At 49.1% G+C, this 17883-nt stretch overlaps 1 protein-coding gene across 1 annotated transcript in view; it reads left to right on the top strand.

Moving 5' to 3' along the window:
• Window positions 1–17883, top strand: part of Ntn1 (netrin 1) — a 198457-nt gene that overhangs the window by 129295 nt on the left and 51279 nt on the right.

The following is a 17883-nucleotide window of genomic DNA, read 5'->3' as shown; positions in this document are numbered from 1 at the left end:
GATTTACTTTTCAGGACACCCCTCCCCCCCTCCAAAAAAAAAAAAATTAAAAGGAGACAGGCGACTATTTTTGTTCACCGAAGCAAGCACTAATGTTTTAACTTTCTGCTGTTTGTTTTTCTCTCACCAACAAAATGAAGCAAGCCGTGGTCAGATGACTCAGAGGAGCTGATGAAATGCCAGGGAGCTGAATGCGGTGGGAGTGAAAAGTAGCGCCCCCCCCCCCCACACACACACATTAGCTTTGGGGAATTCCAGAGACTAAGGATTTCTTGCTCCAACGTTGGGGTCTGGGGCCAGAGCATGTCTGAGCATGGTTTCCCAAGATGTTTACATCCAAGAGCTCCTGGAAGACAATGGGCCTTTAAGGACCCTGACCCAGGAGGGTGCAAAGCCATGGTGGATAGCTTGGGTGAGGAACTGTAGTGGATGACCCTTCCTGGATGCTGCTCAGCCTTTGAATGAAGAAGAGGTGTTGTCTTCATAACTGGAACTACACCAGATGTTGGGCACCTATGTACAGACTGACTATAGAGCTCGAGATATAGGGTTCCTTCTGCAAAGATGATAAAGAATTTCAAAACGACAATGGCAGAGCTTCAGCCAGGTGTGTGCCCTTCTGAGCTTGGAGCCACCCCTGCATGTACAGAACACTTCCTTGATAGCCAAACAGCAACAAAACCCCCGCTGGCTTTGCAGACACTCCTCTGAGAGAGAACTCCTGGATTCCACATGTACAGATGAGTAAGGTGTTTCTCAAGATGTAGACAGTCTCTCATTCCATGCCTGTGGCCATTGGCTGCCTTTGTTGGTTGCCAAAAGAATTTGAGCATAAAGGTAGTGGGGCTATTTCCAAATCAGAGAGACAGCAGATTCAGGAGAGAACACTCCAGGAGACTGAGAATGGGCAGGTGGCCCAGACAGTGAGGCCTAAGGAAGTTCTACACTGTCAAGAAGGTGTGAGCAGGCAGGGCAGAGCTAGAGAGATGGTTTAGAGCCTTCAGAGAACAGAGTTGGAAGGTATCCAACTCCTTTACCCATATCCAAAGTGTCTGCTGCCTCTTTTATAGAAGAAATGGAAGCCAGGATCTTGTAAACAATTAGCTGACACAGATTTATTGGTCATTTGGCCAAGAAGTTCAACCAGGGGCAAGCCACTTCAGTGGGCAGTCCTGTGCCTGAGAACAGGAAGGTCCATGTTCTCCATGAGGAAGGATGCTGGCTTCTTCCTGCCCTGCTGGTTTTTGCTATTGGGGCAGAGATGCTCATCTTCTCTTGCCTGTTGGGGCTGAGGGTGGGGCAGGTACAGACAGAGGAGGGGATGTTCCTGTTCTGTGACTTCAAATGCTAGGGCCCCCCGCGCAGGTGGCTGTCTTCAGCTGTGGTCCTGTGCCTTGATGGGCACCCAAGAATAATTTGGGGGAAGGGGAAAACTAAGAGTGGATCCTGGTCAGGGAGAGACAGGAAAGGGTGTGTAGAAGAGAGGCAGTGATTTGGGAGCCCCACATCCTGGTGAGGAAAGAGCACTTCCCTGGTCCTGTACCCTGATTGTCGAGGGAAAGTATGGTCTGAAAAAAGGCCCTGCTTTATGAACGGTGAGAAAAGGCTGCTCTCCAATCGAGGGACAGAAATAGCCATCTGATTGGTGGAGAAGGAATCCCTTGAGTTTGAGATCTTCACCTCCTATCTTCCAGAGTATCATCACCTCCTTAGGGGATGGGGAAACTTTGAATACCCTTTACAGAGACTTCTTGCCAACAATCAGCCTGGTGATTGTGGCAGGAAGCAGCTTTAGGAGCAGCTCAGATGCTGGGCGGGGAGATGTGTGCCTCTGAGTCTTTTGGGTCAAAACACCCCCTCTTTCTGCCACCATGTGGGACCCTTCTGCCTGTCCTCCAGGGCCGTGTGGTTTAAGCACTGGTTCCTTGTACACAAGCTTGTTGGCCCCCAGATTCGTGCTCTTTTGACAGCTTGCCCTCCGGGGAGTCCAGATCTTGAGGGTAACATTCTGTCCCTCGCCCTAGCCTCTGAGAGTGCCCCTGGGGAGCCCCATCCTAGGCCCTCACAGGAAGGCTCCACTTCTTCGCTTTACCCTAATTTCACAGAGGAATTGGGACAACTGGCTCTCAACTCCCAAGTTGGCTGGCGAATGGCCGTGGGGCCCTCTTTACCCCCTGACTTCTCAGGGCCTGGGAGGGGCCCCGGGCAGGGGGCCGAGGCCACCCATACACTGCTGGTGATTGGCTGGCTCAAGACCTTGTTCAGTGTCGAGCAGGGGTGGACCCAGACAAGAACAGCTTGGAGCAAGGGCATTTGATTCCAAACATTACTATGCAGTCTCCCCATTTGGGGAGTTTCATAGCAACAAATTTGTTGGGGTCTTTCTCCCCTCCCCTAGCTTAGGAGCGAACCGGGCCTGGCAGGGTTGGTGCATACAAAGGGCTGTAATAAACATGCCCAGGGAACAGGCCGCTGCACTCTGGGCTATTCAGCACGATTTCACAGCGCTGGGCCAGCCTCATTATGGCGTGGGCTGTTGTCCTATACAAAGTCAGATGAGATGAATTTCTCCCCTTTCTCTGCAAAACGGTTTGTGAATGATACTCGTCCTGGAATCTGTCAAAAGATGGGAGTTTTTGTTTACCGTTTGACTTCTTTATGGACTTCGGAGGCACTTGCCCTTTTATAGCCTGCAAAGAAGACGCCGCTATTTAACCATCTGAGCCGTGGTGCCTCCATTGATAACAATATTAATTTATCATTTTCCCAAACCATCTGGGATGGATAAAGACATTCCAGGAGGCTCCCGTGAACCGAACTGTGATGAGAATTAAGAAATTAACCACCACATCTAGCTTCCCCGTCACAAAGGGGCCCTCCGTTCCATCTCACTGAGCAGCAGCCTGTTCTTCCTGCTCATCGCCCTGCCCCCTGCACTTCTGCACTGAATGTGGCTGAAAGAAGGCTGCTCGGAAGGTGCTGAGCCTCAGGAAGATGCAATCATTAGTGGGGCAGAGGCTTGAGGGGCAGTGGCAAGAGACAGCGCAGCTCCCCAGCAGCGCAGCTCCCCAGCACCCCCCCCCCCAATAGTGCATTCGTGATGCTCCCATCACCCTCTGTGTCTTCCTGTGGCACTGCCAAGGGTTGGGGGGAGGGGGAGGGGTGAGCACCCCAGTCCAGCCCCCTCTGGCTTCTTGGGGCCACTGTGTAGAGCTGTCCCTATCCTGTCTCACACACACACACACACACACACACACACACACACACACACACACACATCCCCAGCTGTTTTTCTTTTGAATTTTTTACTTTCCCTTCCTGGCATCATAAGCATATTTTCCCCAACTTGTCATTGGTGGTATGTGAGAATTACCTGGGAGGCTGTAAAATGCTACTCAGACCCCATCACCCCGGAGATTCTGGTTCAGTTAATGGGTCCAGATGAGAGGTAGATACCCAGCCTTGGAGAAGCTCCCCAAAGCTGAGAACTGCTGGAGGTTGGTGTATAAGAAACAAAGACGGCGGCAGGTTGCTCTTGGTGTGGATTCAGGAGAGTCTCCAGGGGGTGGCCTAGGCCCTACAGTTAATTCCTTTGAGGGGAGAGATTACTGATGGATGAATTGAATTATTTTAAAGGCTCTTTTGATGAAAACTTGGAGGGGCGCTGAAAATTCTTTTCATTTTAAGTCTTGCTGGGTGAGGCAGGCACATCATTTGTGTGTGCATGTGTTCAGATTTCCTCCTCAGAGAGTTGAGTCTCGGCAGACTTAAGCCCCTCCCATGCCCCTCTGCCTGACTCTCTGGCAGTTTCCGTTCACCCCATAAAAGCCTCACGTGTATACTCTTCCCCTTTTGGCATCTCTTGTGACAGTTCCATTTTCTGTCATAATTTAGGGGGTTCAGGGAGAATTTTTACCTGAGGCAAGAAGGTAGCCAGCAGTTGTTGATTGCAGCTCCAGCTTTAAGCACAAATATCCCCCCCCCCCCCCATATCCATGGAGTGGTCTCCTGTTTGCAGGGAGAGGAAGTAGGCCAGATCCTGCAGCCAGGAGAGAAGACTCCCTTACCTCAGCATGGCCCCGTTGCCACAGCTTTGCTATGTTCTCTGGTGCAGGAGGAGAGGGAGGAGAGAGAAAGCTCCAGCTACAGGTGTGGCTCGTGTATACCGTCTGGAGAGCACTGGGCTGAGCTCTTGGCACCTTAGAGCTCAGTCATTGACATGTGGAATTGTCTTCAGGTTTCTGGTCACGGAGTCCCTTTCAGCTTTGACCTTCCACATTCCAGCTGCCATTCTTCAGGAGCCAGCAATCTTTCCTCTCCCTGATTCAACAGGGGTCCTTCTTTAGAGCAGTGTGTTTGTGATTAGGAAGAGCCAAGAAATAAGGTAGGGTGATTTTGTTTGATCTTTGAGTTCCCCCAAGTTCATGGTGCATCTGGGCATGGCCATCAGGGTGTAGAGGAAAGCTGACTTGGTCAAGTCTCCCCTTGGGGCTTCTGCCGCAGAACCTCAGGAAGACCTGGCATGTAAGCCCTGGATCAGGGCTCAGATTCCACTCCTGGGTGGGGCATGCTTCACAGACTCAGCTTTCCTGTCTCGAGATGGGCACAATCATCCCCCCTCCCTCTTAAGAGTCACAATGGGAATTAAATGAGGTGCTTGACGCTGGCACATAGCATGCATTCTGCACCCGCTAACCATTGTGCTTATGTGTATAGCTCATGGGAAACAGAGGCACCAGGACCCTCACAGTGGCCAGTGGGCACACAGAGCACAGCTTGCTGAGGTCTTCTGCTGTTTGTTTCCTGTGGTTATTTATTTCTTTGGATGACCCAGTGGGGTGTCATTAGAGCTGCTTATAGGGTCCTCCGGGATGAGGGATATTCACAGGCGCCTGGGGTCCTTACCAGTGTCTACACTGCTGAAGAAAATCTCTCTCCCTTCCCCCAATGACCATTAATTATTATAGCTACTCAGGGAGGGGTGGAGCCTTCTGAGCCCCTCCCCTAGCTACTGCCTATGTCTTAGGAAAGGGATGTTGAAGGGACCCTTCTTCTCCCAATGATAGGATGTTAGCAGGCCCAAGCTTGGGTTTTGAGCCATGAATCCTGCTGTGGGATTCATGACCTGGCTTGGAGGAGGTTGACACAGACAGCTGAAGTGGAGAATGTACAATGGCAGGGCCACATTCCAAAGACGGTATTGTGTCTCACCGCGGTCCTTCTCATCGCGGTCCTTCCTCCCCCTCTTAGATTCTTTCTGCTCCTTCTTTGGTGGTGATCCCCGAGCCCTGGAAAGGGTGGTAGAGAAATCCCATTCATGTTTGAACATTTAACAGTTCTTATTCTCAACACTTAGACCAGATAGGAGTTTCTGCAGTTCTCACTACCAACTGCAAAAGACATCTCCTCTGACCGGAGCTGACTAACTTAATGGATATAAATGTAATTATTTAGGTGGTAATCTGACAGGCATGTCCTGTCTATTGAGGCTTGCTTAGCTCTTAGTGTGGAATGTAGCACTCGGTAACTGGCCTCCCTCAAAGGGCTCAGCGCCTGTTAGATTCTGTGGCCGATTCCCACAGGACTGGACAGGGAGCTGGGGATTTGCCCCGGGACTGCTGTACACTGTCCATAAAGGATTTGCATGCTTTGGAAGCAAAAATGATGAATGAGCCGAGCGGCGGAGATGTGACCAGCAGCTGCTTGTGGAGACTCAGCACAAAGGTGGGGACAGCTGTACACAGCCAAACACGGTTCTGAAAGCACCACTCAGAAGTCTAAGCTGCATCTGAGGGCTGCCTACCTGACCACACCCCAGCACACAGTCCACCAAAGCTCAGGCTGATCCTCATCATGCTGCTGCACCTATAATAAGTCAGGTGCTTGGGCCAAGTTCTCAGGTCCTTCCCACCGCTGCTCTCCCAGTCCAAGCCCATGCGCCTATTTCCAGCAACAGTGGCACTCTGGGAACATGCTAAAGACACGGGGTTTTTTCCTCTTCAACTGTAGAACAGGTGCAAGGAGACTGCAGTTCACTAGATCACAGCAGGCCCCCCAGTTTAGAATTATGCCCCCCCCCCGCCCCCTGCACTTCCTGCTGTCTGCACCTTGATCTGAAGCGTCAGAGGAAAGGCAAGTCCATGCAACCTAAAACATTTATTCTTCCTAAAACATTTATTCTTCCGTGCCTTGTTAGCAACTGTTGGGGGGGGGGGGAGAAGACCTGGCTTGGAGGAGGTTGACACAGACAGCTGAAGTGGAGAATGGGGATTATCTGCGGGTATCCACAATCGGCTCCCCAAGTCCCATTAGCCTGGAAAGTGTGACCTTTGAGCTTGCTGTGCGACCCAGGATGTGAGGGGATTGGCATTCCCATTCCCTGCCTCATCCTTGCCTCCAGAGGTACAGGACGGATGAAATGGCCTTTCCCCAGAGGAGAAGGCAGCAGATCGGGCCCTGAGTTACGTTACTGTCTGGTAGTGAGATCATCTGTTCATTGAGTCTGCGAGGGTTTGCTGAGTGCCTGACTGTTCTGTGGAACTCCCTGCTGGTGGGAGGTTGACCACAATGAAAAGGGGAAGCTAGTGATGGAATGAGGTGAGTTATATGGAGGAAATGAACCACTAGAAGAGAAAGTCACCAAGGGGAAGCTCTGTGTAAGTCCCTGAAGATGAGACATTGGAGAGAAGACCTGGGATGTGAGGAGAAAGCAAAGTCCAGACAGCCCCGAAGTCAGGAAGCAGCAGAGGGCTTGTGGGGGCCCTTGGTCCTAAGGGCAGGGAGAGAGTGCAGGCCAGGGCCATCTTGCTGGCATCTGGAGAGGAGGCAGGTCCTATCCCCAAAGCCTGGGAGGCCAGTACAAGACCAAGGACAAGAGTGACGAGGGGTGTGCCTGCATTTCCACAAGCTCCTTCTGAAAGCAAAGCCACAGTGGAAAGACAGCAGTCATGACATGTTCTGTATTCCACCAAGGGTGTGAAGCCGGGGAGGAAAGAAGTCTCCAAAAGTTCAATAACAAGAAGGCAAATGATCTCATTAAAAGTGGGCAAAATATTTGAACAGACACTTCCTCGAGCATGTACAGATGGCACATAAATACATGAAACATTAGCTGACGTTGGGGAAATGCAAATTAAGATCACAATGAGATCCCTCTCGTTGAAAATAAAAAATATTACCACTTAACAATTCCAAATGGTTGGCCGTTACACACTGTTGGTGGGAATCCCACATGGCTGCTCTGGAAAATAGCCCAGCACGACCTTGAAAAGTGAGACCCCGATCTGTCTTAACACTAGGATCCTGCTCACAGGTATTTCTCCAAAAGAAATGAAAATGTAGGTCCCCCCAAAATTTGTAGTGGTATTATTTGTTATCACCCCAAACTGGACACAACCTAAGGGTGTGCCAGAGTCGGCATGGACAAAGTGGACACGAGCCCCGCTGAAGAAGACTGCTCAGTGTTAGTGAAAAAAATGAGCTGAGTCTTACGCCACAGCAGACAAACCTCAGTGCGTGGTTAAGTGTGAAAGGTTGGGCTCAAAAGATGCTCTTCCTGGCAATCCCATTTGCACACACGCAGACATTGTAAAGACTGTATAATCCTGAGATAAGACATTTGCAAAAGGTGAAGCTAGAAGCTGAGAGGAAGGAACTCCCGAGAGAGCTAGACGCTTCTGAACCCGGACTGAGGTGGGTGACGAGAAGAACCCGCAGTTGTGGGTTCATCTGTAGACGAGTACAGCCAAAAGGAGTGACTTTTACTCTGTGCAAGTATTGGTGGACAAGATTCCTTCCCTAGCGCTGTCGCTTGGGTGTGTCACCAGGGGTCCTGTCCCTCAGGGGTTCACTGGTGGAAGCGTGGCCCCCGTGGAGCAATGTTAGGAGGGTGGAACTTTTTTGTTTCGTTTTTTGTTTTTCAACGACAAGGTCTCTCTGTGTAGCCGTGGCCTGGATCTCACTGTAGACCAGGCTGGGCTTGAAATCAGACATCTACCTGCTTCAAGAGCTGGGATTAGAGGCCTGTGCCACCAGCCACCATCACCTGGCCTGGAGGTGTGGCGCTTTTAATGGGTGGGACCCTAGCACTGGAGAGTTGGCCCAGTGGTTAAGAGCACTTGCTGCTCTTCCAGAGGACTAGTTTCCATCAGGTAGTTCACAACCGCTTACAACTCCAGTTTCAGGGGATCTGACACCCGTTGGCTTCTGCAGGCATCTGTATGCATAAAATGCACTGTAAACTCATGCAGGCACATGTGCATACGCATAAATAAATAAAAATAATTCTTTTTTAAAAAAAGGAGGCGGTCTAGTAAAGGATGATAGTGTCAGCAGGGCCATCATCCTGGGAGAGGATCAATGTCGGCCTCGTGTGACTCTGTGTCCTGTGACAGTGGAGAGTGGGTGTGGCCCTTAGGGCTGAGGGTCCACAGCTCAGCCTTGGGTTCAGTTCAGCACTAACAAACGGAAACACGGGGTAAGCATGGCCTTCTTGTGTTTCCCTGGCTCCTTGTCTGACCATGTGTTTGTCCATGTTCCCCTTTCTTCCTCTCCACCATGCTGTGGGCTAACCTAGTGTTCCCTTACCAGAAGCCAGATGGATGGGGCCATGCAATTGTAGACTTTCGGTCTTTAAAACAGTGAGTTAAATATCATCTTTCTTTTCTCTTCTTTCTTTCTGTGCTTTTGGAAACAAAGTTGGTCTCGAACTCCTGACTTTCCTGTCACAGCTTCCTAAATGCTGGGATTAGGTGTGTGTGCTTTCATACCCTGTAAACCGCTTTAAAGCAACCAGCTTCAGGGTGTTTTTGTAGCAGCAGCAGAAAATGGACTGAGACCTTAGGACACCGTTCCGGGGTCTTTTTGGTCTCATCTTCACAGCTCTGAAATGCTGAAGAGCTGCCCCAGCCTGCGTTCAGCATCCAATCCCCATCCCTGCCCCTTCTTCTGCTTCTCCTGTCTTGCTTCCGCGTGAGGCTCCATCCGTTCGAGATGCCCAGGCAACCTTGGCTATCTCTTGCATGTTTCTTCTCTTGGTTGCTCCATAACCTTCTCTGCGGAATCTGAGAAAGAATGAGTGTTCCCTTTGTGGCTGACATCCGTCTTTTCCCTTCTGCAGCCTCTGAGCACCAGGGGGTAGGGTGGCCATCAGGCTGGACACATAAACAAGAAGTATGTGGGACGTAGGAAGCCTTTGGCCTCTGTTTTATCTGAAGACACTGGCCCCGGCTGTTTCCATGGGCCTTTCTCTTTCCTGACCTGGAAGCAGCGAGGGGTCAGTTGGCCCACATTTCCAGAGTCCGCCCTCTCTTTGTGTTCTTTATGGAGCACATCCAGGTGTACAGCCCAGTCTCGCTCAAAGCGAAGCAGAGTGCTCCCCTGTCCCGGTCAAGTTTCTATGGCTGTGACAGACACTGTGAACAAGAGCAGCTCGTGGAAGAGTTTATTTCATTGTACAGTTTGCAGTCCGGTGAAGGAGAGTCAGGGTAGAAACTCAAGTAGGGCAGGAACCTGGTGGCAGGGACAAAAGCAGAGACCGGGGAGGGGTGCTGTCTACTGCCTTGCTCTCCGTGACTTGCTCAGCTTGCTTTTTTAAATACAACCCAGGACTACCTGCCCAGTGGTAGCACCACTCATATGAACTAGAGCCCCCCCCCCCATCAATAATGAAAATGTACTAAGGTTTGTCTAGAGACTGACTGATGGAGGCATTGTCTCAATAAAGGTTCTCTCTTCCCAGATGACCCTAGTTTGTACTTAGGCTGACAAAAAAACTGACTAGCATGGCCCCCTCACCTAGGAGGGTTAGGGGCAGGCAGCCCTTGTGAATGAGCCTTGCAGACCTTGGAAGCCACGTGGTCTCCTGATTGGTTCTGCTATCAACCATTCCTGGGGGAACCTTGAAAGATCTTCATGTTCTCTGATTGGGCAGAGTTCTGATATTTCAAGTAAGGTGGCTTCCCTGCCTAGCATATTTCTTTATGATCTGGGATGCTTCAGAGATGGAAGAAACGTGCCCCCTCCCAGACTGGGGGAAGGTGTTGGTGAAACTATTAAGGCCACTCCACGTAGTTAAAAGGGAGATTTATATTGTGGGGTAACTTACAAATGAAGGGATAGGTTGTAGGGTCTGGCAAAGGTATGGCGCAGTCTGGTGGTGTTCTCTGGAGAACTCTGCTCAGTCTACCTCCTGCGTCCAGCATCCCCGAACCAAGAGAGCGAGACCTCCTCTCTATCTTGGGTCTTCCGCTTCCTCCTCCGCCCCGCCTTGTGGGCGTGACCATTACCGAAGCCTCATTGGGGGTTGGAACTTCCAGGCCAATGCTGGGATGGCTATCCACTACAACCCACCACCACCACCACCACCAACAACAACAACAACAACCACCACCACCACACACATGCGCAAGTGTGTGTGTGTGTGTGTGTGTGTGTGTGTGTGTGTGTGTGTAGGGTAGTTTCACTTCTGGGCGGGCCCCAGCAGAATCTCTTGCTTGAAGGCTGTATTTCTGACCCCAGCTGGCCTCTGATGGGCCTTGAACCCCAATTGCACTCTCAACTCAGGTCTTTGCTGGCCACCCTTTTAGAAATGGCTAACACCCCGAGTCTGGTGGTAAATCGGAGCTGGAAGGTATTCCAGGGACCAGAGAAGCCCTACCAGGTGCCCAGCCAGTTTGCTAGAGTCTCAGATCTCCCAGAGATGTGACCTACCATAGAGAAGGTTTCTCTCCCTCAGCAAATGTGGCTGGTGACTTTGCCAGTAGAGCTAGGCCACAAGAAACTCCATGGGCTAATGAAAGGCTCCCCTAAATTCTGTGGACTGGCCTGGGTGAACCCTTAGGAAAGAGGTAGTTGTGTGGGGTGTAACACAGGTATGGTAATTTGGGGTGCCAGAAAAAAGCACTGTGAACCTGCTGATTTAGACAACAGATAGTTAATCTCTCCCAATTCTGGAGGCTGGAAATTCAAGGTCAAGGTACCAGCTGGGCAGATTCCTTTTGAGGGCCGAAGGGAGGGATCTGTTGCAGGCCCTTCTCCTGGGCTTACAGATGGTCACCTTCATCCTGTGTGTTCACATGGCCTTTCCTATGTAGCCACCTTGTACCTCATCCCCAGTCTCAGACAAGGACACCAGTCATGGATTAGAACCTACTCCAATGACCTATTTTTACCTAAGTACCTCTAAAGAATTCATATTCGTTGCATGCATAGGCTCCTGGGATTAGGACGTTGGGGTATGTGTCCTGGAGGCTTGGCATGTGAGTCAGTCTTTAACATGAGGCCAAAATAATAAGTTTCCAGGGCTCCTGGAGGCCTAGCGGACAGCCAGATGGCATCTGGGTTGAGGGCTGAGGCTCTCTGCTTGTTCTGTCTCCCAGTGTCAAAGGAACAAATGCTGAGCCGCACCCTTCCTGCAAGCCTGTGTTCTAGATTGTTGCCTCTTAAGGGTCCCACTGCAAGTCCCTGGAGCCAGGGTGCTTTTCCTAAGTAGCCAGATTTCCCATAGGAGCCCTCGAAGACTTCCAGCTGGTCCTGTGAGCTGCTAGAAGGGCCTGACTCTGTTTATGCTCACCCAGTAGAAGGTAAGGGTCATGCTTGGGTGTAGGAAGCCAGTGGTTAGCACCAGCTGCCACCAAGCCCACTATACCGGAGTTCCTAGAAGTTCCCTCCATTGATAAGGTCCAGGCACAGTACTAGTGAGTGCTTGAGCAGGGTAGCCTGCAACACAAGTCTCTCCCCCTGCCGTGGCCCAGGACACTGTGGTGAACAGCAGCTGTGAGGTTAACGTCTACACTCTAGATAGACAAAACCTTCAGTGGAGTGTCCTTACAGATAAGCCACCTGCAATCCAGGGAGAAGGGGGTACTAGTTCAGTGGCAGGGACAGGCCAGGCCTGGGTCCCCTGTCATCTGTCTGAAACCACTTGGGTTCTTTTGAGCAGTCTGTCCCCGTCTGGTGACCCAGCACAAACACAGCCTGGGTTCTCTGTAGCCAGCCACATTCGTGGGAAACCTGATCCTGCCATGTTCTCAGGGACCCATACTTCCTTCTGGCCTCACGTTCTCTCTTCATGGAAAAACCTCTGGTAGCTTATTTCCCATGAGCAGGTGCTGGCTGCCCCATGCAGACTGGTGACCTGGATGGAAGGGATTGACTTCCCTCTAAAAACCATGGCTGACTTCCAGGGAAATGGAAGTCACCAGGAGGGCTTCCTGTGACAGAAGGTGTTCCATCCTGGGCCCTGTTCTCTGAAGAATTAGGGAAGCTCTCTGAGCATCCCCTCATTGGAGCCCGACAAAGTAAAAGGCCCCCTCCCCTTGCTTATTCCCCACTTAACCATCCTGCAGTGAGCTAGTCACCATGTGGGTATATATGCGAATCTATGTATGTATGTATGTATGTATGTATGTATGTATGTATGTATGTATGTATGCTCCCATGCATGTGTCCATGTATCTCTCTGCGTTTACAGGCTAAGGAGCTACAGGAGGAGCCTCTGACTTTCTCTTCCTAAGGCCAGGCCCTGAGGCTTCCCTGCCTCCCACTCCCTTTGACAAAGTCTGTTGGAATTCTGTTTTTCCCACTTGTATTATCCAGGGCTCTCTAGAGGAGCAGCACTTATAGAATGAATATATATTTTTATACATACGGGATTGACTAGAATGACTAACAGGCTGTGGTCCAGTTAGCCACACAATAGCTGTGTGGTCTACCAAGGGAAGGTCCAAGAGTCCACTAGTTGTTCAGAGGCTGGATGTCTCTGCTGGTCTTCAGGATACTCCAGAATCCCCAAGAAGTAGGCTCTAGTGCCGGTGAAGGAGTGGACGTGCCAGTGAGAGTGAGGTCAAGTAGGTAAAACTTATGTCCTTTACATAAGCTGCCAGCAGAAGGTGTGGCCCAGATTTAAAGGTGGATCATCCCACCTCACAAAACTGGATTAGACCTGGCTCTTTCCATCTTAAATGATTTCATTAAGAAAAAAACATCCCTGGAAGGAGTGCCTAGCCTCTTGGACCTCAGTTAATCCCTGATGTAGTCAAGTGGATGATTAAGAATAGCCATCACACCTCTGTAGAGGACCTTACCACAAGGGCACTGCCATCCATTGGCTTTTCTTATCACACTTAAAACCCACCCTTCTTTACTCAGGGTGTAATTTGGGCCGGCCTACTCCCGTGTCTGTGGAAAAGGCCTTACTCTGGGGGAACTGGGAATGAGTGCAGGGTGGGGCTCTGTCCAGTTGCATTTGACTGCAAGTAACAGCAAGCCTGCCTCACGGTGGTTGAAACAGGTTGGAGCTTATTTCCCCAGGAAGAAACAGAAGGACAGAGGGTGTCCTGAGAGGGTGAGGGTCTGGTTTTCTCTCTCCTCAGGGCTGCAGATCCTTTCCATGTCTCCCTCCCTCCCTCCCTTCCCTTCCCTTCCCTTCCCTTCCCTTCCCTTCCCTTCCCTTCCCTTCCCTTTCCTTTCGTTTTTTGGTTTTTCAAGACAGGGTTTCTCTGTGTAGCTTTGCACCTTTCCTGGAATCACTTGGTAACCCAGGCTGGCCACGAACTCACAGAGATCCACCTGGCTCTGCCTCCCAAGTGCTGGGATTAAAGTCATGCACCATCACCACCACCCAGCTCCATGTCTTATTTCTATGGTGACTCCTCACCAGCCTGTTCCCTTGCCCTCCGACAGTCACACTGTTTTCACAGGGTTGTTGTAGGGACTGAGTCAATGTCATGTTGCCGATGTGTCTATGGGAGTCTTGATGGGTATACCTCTGCTGGCAGATGCTCTGCTGGCGGCATGATGCAGCCTGGTGATGGTCACAGTGGCCTGGATGTGACCCTTTAGTGACTTCCATGCCTAGATAATGACTTGTTGGTGTGGAAGCGTACTACAGACTACTGCCCCATTTAGACCAAATGCATGGGTTTTCTTCCTATGGAATCTTGGGCAAAAGATTTGGAAAGCCAGCAGCAAACATTAGCTTACATCTCATCCAAGGATGAACTGTTAGGATGAGCTGACCATACAGAATACATGCCAAGAACAGTCCTCCTTTGCTGCAGCTGACTTCTTCTGGTCCCCACACTTCTCAGCGGTGGGCCCGCCAAGGTGGCTGAGGTCACCAGCTTTGAGGGGCTTAATGCATAGTCTTTAGTGCGTCTCCACCCGGAGCTTGTGCTGGGCCAGCTCCTGCCAAGATGAAGACCCTCTGGGCCAGTGCTGGTGCCTAGGTGTGACCAAATAACCCTTTGCGACCTTCTAAGGATCCAGAAGGTACTGGCACACGGTTGTATGGCATTGGCATCCAAGGAAGACAGTCTTGGTATGAATTTAAGGATTGCCAGTGGGCTTACAGAGCAGGCCAAGAGAGGTCAGCCAGCATGAGAACCTGGTGTCCCCACATGCCTATGCCCAGGCCCACATCTGTGGCTCATGACTGTGAGATCCTGTGCTGTGGCCCTCTGCTTCTCATGGCCGACTGTGTGTTCGTATCACTCACCTTTCCTACTGCAGGGAAAAGTCAAAGCCTTCCTCACTCTCATCCTTCCCACAGGCCATCAAGACTGGATCTTTCCCATTGCTAACTTTAAAAAAGGGCACAGACTTGAATTTAGGGCACACCAATGAAGACAACATCACAGCAGAGACATGTCCCCATCTCCAATGCTGTATTAGTTATTTTTCTCTTGGTAGTAACAAAGGCAGCTCAAGGGAAGACAGGTTAAGTTTGGCTCACATTCTCAGAGGGTTTCCATCCAGGATGGCGGAGTGACTGCTCTGTGCATGGTGCTCTTGAGCTGGAGGCAGCTTGTTTATGTGGAGTGAGCCAGGAAGCAGAGAAAACTGGAAGCAGGGGCAGATAGAGCCATTAAAGGCCCACCCCTTGTGACCTCCTTTCATCATCCACAGCCTTCAGAATTGTACCACAGGCCGCATAACAAATGCTCAAAACCTGTGAGGGCTGTGAGAGATGCTTCAGACTCTAAGAAAGGAGCAAGACAGGAGTGGTCCCAGGTTCTCAGAGATACTGTGTCAGAGGAGCCAGCAACCATCAGCCCGCCAGACCCTTCTGTCCTCCATCCTGTCAGGCCCAGACCCTTCCTCCTCCTAAGGCTTCCAATATGCTCACATTGTTCTCCTTTCTGAGCGCTATGGACAGGCTAGCTCTATTGTGCACATCCCTCTCCCCCACCTCCCTCCCAGATGCTCGTCCCTGTACTCCCAGGCTGGAGGCCCATTGAGGAGGGAATTTTCACTTTAGCTGTTTGGGAACCTCAGTTCTCATTTATTTTCCTAGATATTTTTGTCCCCTTTGGGGACGGAAAGAGAGCATAATATGGCATGAATTGAAATGGCTGCAGAATGCATTACTGGCACACACTGCCCTCCTAGACTTCCTGCAGCAGGAACAGGCATCACCCGGCTTCCTTGACCCCCATTCCTTCACCAGTAAGGCCACTGCTCAGGATCAGGTGGGCAGAACTTAGCAAGAGGCCTTGGTGGCCTCTGCCTGGAGGGTGTGTGTGTGTGTAAATGTTGCTTACAGCCCCATGGTGGCGGAGGTCGTCCCCAGAGTTCTGACTGCTTCATTGCTGGAACACCATGAGGGAGCTTCAGGATGCAGCTGGATGTGGGGCCACCCAGTGCTTCCTCTTCAAAACCAGAAGGGGGGGTCATAAGATTCACACAGTGGCCTCTGACCTGAAAATAATTGGCTTTGCTTCACTCCCAGCTTGACTGTTCCATTCCTGGGGGGCCCCAGGTTAGCCTATGGCCAAAAGTTTTCCTGTGTCCCACCTGGCCCTGAGGTCCCACAGTGGCTTATAAAATAATCACTCAGAGGCTTATGTTAATTATATCCCATCTCCTAGCTCTTTCATCTTAAATTAACCCATTTCTACTAATCCATGTTTTGCCACATAGCCGTGGCATTACTGATCTGCTGGCATCTTGTTGCCCCTTGGGCAAGTGACTCCAGTCTCCCTCAACTCCACCCTTCTTTTCTCTGTATTTCTGCTTAGATTTCCTGCCTACCTCTAAGCTGTCTTGCCATAGGACAAAACAGCTTTATTTATTAGCCAATGGGAGCAACACATACTCACAGCATGCAGAAAGACATTCCATAGCACTTCCCCTTTTCTAGCTAATCAAAAAGGAAGGTTTTAATTTTAACAGTAAAATTACATATAATAAAACAATTATCGAGCAAGACTTATAAACAATATCTGATCTATTTGTATTTGGCAAAATTAAAGAAAATACTCTATCATCTATCTTATTTTTGTGATTCTAAAGTTTTGTATCTAATTTACCTTTTATCATGACTCTAGTCTTTAACTCCATCAAAGACCTGAGAAGGAACATAATAATACCTAAGTAAACAGGAAGTACACTGTAAGCAACTTCCAAAGTTCTAGAAATGATAGAGACAGCTGGCTACGTGGACAGTCACCCAAAGTTCATCTGCAACATTGGGGCATTCATCTTTAGCCTCTGGTCTAGTCTCTCAGTCACTTCTCCCTGTGTTCTGTAGAATGTCTGGCAGTCTCCTCTGTGGAGCAGGAACCTGAAGGACTATCTTGTCCTGTTTAGGTAAAGTCACTTTCCCATAGGTCCTGCATGTCCAGTCTGTACAACATCCTGTCAAGCAGTGGATGTAAGGACATTTTTTCCCAGTGGCTAACTTTTGCCACAAAGAAAATAAACTCCATAATGAGTTTCTTCGATGCCTGCTATCCTCTTTGAATTAATTGGTGCTGCCAGGAGCAGATGTATCTCACTGTGCAGAAAAGTCTAAATTTTTAAATCATTTAAAATGTCATATTCTCTAGGTCTTTGAAATTTATGAAGATTATCTACCTAATTGAAATATATCTATGTATACCTAGAAAACTTAATTAACATGACTATAAGTTTGATTATCATAGATGACTAATTATTAAACTGTATTTCTTAATTATGCATTATAATTTTAAATAAGTTGCCTAAACATACCTTAAACAAGAGTAGAAATATATATATATAAAGTATAACAAAATTAACTTTAAATTTGTATCAATAAACTAAAATCCATAACAATGCAAAACATTTCAAACAAGTTGTTCTTTAAAAGTAGATTCAATAATCTACCCTTTTATCCTATCATATCTATATCCTACATGTCCATATCATATCCCCCTTTCTTCTTTTAGAAAGAGATTGACTGTGACCAATAACAATTTGTAACCAACCCCTCAACAAAGACAAACATCCATGATCCATCTTTTTGGGTGGGGGGAATGTGGGTGTAGTCCTCTAGGCTGCTTCCTGCTTATTGGGGGCGCTGTTGATCTTAATGGGGATCCTGAGAAAATTAAGAATTATAGTTAAATCTTGGCTGTAGTGGTCTGTGAGGCTGGATCTCAGCCAGTTTCTTTGAAGCTGTTTTGGATGTTGGATCATCTGGGCCATGGCTGTCACTGGAGTCCTTTCAGGGGGTCTTGGTTGATCAAACCATATTAGCATGGAAGCAATCCACAGGTTCTCATCTTCTGTGCAAACAAAAGCAGAACCTCTTTTTCAAAGCAGCATATCCTTAGAAATAAATTTTGAAGTCAAGATACCTTTAAAATATACATATTGGTTTAACTTGGTAGCCCATACAATTGAATGTCTCTCTGCAGTTAAAAATCCTAAAGACAATATAATAATCTGCAATATCCAGATTCTTTGTGTAATTTTCATCTTTACATGGCTTAACTTTCATATTATTCTTATATTCTCTTTAAAGACTTTATTTTTTTAAACTATTTATTTCTTTATATAACTGTCTATATTCCTTTTCCTCTTTCTGCTAAGCCTATGTACACTACACATTGTAAACCGTTGAGAGTTTTATTCCATCTG

The sequence above is a fragment of the Onychomys torridus genome, chromosome 8, assembly GCF_903995425.1.
Source record: "Onychomys torridus chromosome 8, mOncTor1.1, whole genome shotgun sequence".
NCBI classification, from domain to species: domain Eukaryota; kingdom Metazoa; phylum Chordata; class Mammalia; order Rodentia; family Cricetidae; genus Onychomys; species Onychomys torridus.
The sequence above is the reverse complement of the archived record's forward strand: the minus strand, read 5'-3'. Positions and strand labels throughout refer to the sequence as shown.